Source organism: Penaeus vannamei, chromosome 4 (assembly GCF_042767895.1).
Source record: "Penaeus vannamei isolate JL-2024 chromosome 4, ASM4276789v1, whole genome shotgun sequence".
NCBI lineage: Eukaryota > Metazoa > Arthropoda > Malacostraca > Decapoda > Penaeidae > Penaeus > Penaeus vannamei.
This window is the reverse complement of record NC_091552.1, coordinates 19,735,298-19,737,391: the sequence shown is the minus strand read 5'-3', so window position 1 is coordinate 19,737,391 and position 2,094 is coordinate 19,735,298.

Below are 2,094 nucleotides of genomic sequence, written 5' to 3'. Positions count from 1 at the left end.
AAATACGTGTGGTTTCATGAAATTCGATAGAACCCCCCCACCCCCACCCCCAAAAAAGGGAGAAAAAATAATGTAATAGAATTTGCTGAATATTTTACATCTTGATAGACTCTGTAAACGACATGTGCATCAATTCTAAAACACTGGTGAAAGACTACTGAATATATTTAATCTTATTGAATTTCTTGCGAATGTCGTGGCTAAAATTGTCCTCGGTGAAAGGCTGATGATCATAATCATTCGTCCAATTAAGCAGCCTTTCGAATTAGGGCAGGAAATGATAGGAGGTGAAATGTGTAGATATGACTGACGGTTGCCAACGCTTCATCTACGGGCGTGAACAGTAAGGTATGATAGATTTTTTTTTTTTTTGCTATTACTGTTTATTATTTTTGTTTATCATTTGTTGTTTTGTTTGTTATCTATTATTCTGTGTTGTCTATTATTTTGTTTATTGTTTGCATTTTGTTTATTATTCATTTTGTTTATTATTTCGTGCTATTGCTATTTATCATTTATATATTTTTTTATTATTTACTATTACTGTTTACTATTTCTTCTAGTATTTGTTATTACTGTTGATTTGTTTTGATATCGTAATCATTACCTTTGTGATGAAATTAACAAATACAAAGAGCATCGGATGAATGAGTTCAAAGGAAAACTTTCACTGAATATAATTAACGAGGTCGATGTATAAAGTCGGATTCGTAAAATTAAATTTGTAAACGAAAAAGACTTTTACTTGTTCTTCGCGCTTAGTCGTAGATTGCATGATTTAGACACGTTTTCCACTGATTTAGTCCCTTTGTATATCTAATGAAAGGTAATCTTTTGTGTTTTTTTTGTGTCGTGTGTTCCATGAAGCCTCGATGTAATGTGTCGATTACTCGTTAGCATTATGGATTGATATTTTTTTCTTTACACTTATTGTTTAATGAAGTATTTATCGTTGCACTCTTAAAGGATATCTCAGAATCTAATCCTCTAATCTGAAAAAAAATGGAAATAACGGATGAGAAATTATATCCAATGCAATTCTTAGTAACTCAGTGTTTAATTATACATTAAACACGCGGTATTACCAACCCCGTTTTCTCAGTTTCTTTTCCGTTTTACCAATCTACCGAAAAGTCCTTAAGCTGTATTTTACGTATATATAATGGACATTTTTTTCTTCTTTTCTAAGGGCAGGGTGTTACGTCGACTAACCAAATGCAAAAAACAAACAAACAAAAATCAACAATCGTTAAAAAAAAGAGTAGGAAAAAGAAAGAAAGAAAGAAAGAAAGAAAAAAAAAACACATGTATGTATGCACGTGTGTGTGTGTGTGTGTAATGAGATGAATAACCTAAGAGCTTAATAGAAATTAATAAATGATGATCTCGGTTAATTTACTTAAAAGGATATTCTCATATGAAATCATGGTTAATAAGCTATTGCCATTAACATACAAATTAGATCTTTCGAGGATTTTTTTTTTCCATTCTGCTGGCATTCATACATTCATATATCTAATTACTTGCTTATCATCAATAAAATGTTATTTTCATATTTCTTTATTTATATTTTATTACATGTTTTATTATTCGTCCTCTTTCTTATCATTGACAGTACCTTTACTTTTATCATTAACAAAATACTTATATATTTTAGAAATGAATACATGGGATGAAAAAACAAATCAATTGAATAGTTGAAAATATCACCTAAGAACGAGCTTCAAATAATAATAATAATAAGAAGAAAAAGGAAAAAAAAGAATAAAGAAAAAAGAAAATATCACCTAAGAACGAGCTTCAAATAATAATAATAATAATGAGAAGAAAAACGAAAAAAAAGAAAAAAGAAAAAAGAAAAAGAAAACCACAGCATCATACAACTATCAATTTAATATCCCGACGCTCACGCAACCCCCTCTCGTTGCAGAACTTTTGCATTTAAAATCTGTAACAAGATTCCTGGCTTATTGTCATTCCCTCCCCGTCTTGACTCCGCCTGGACGGCATCTTCGAGACACGTCAGGGTACTAAAAATAGCCTCAAGGGGGATAATGAAACTTCTCATGGCCAGGTGGGAATAGAGGCGTATCA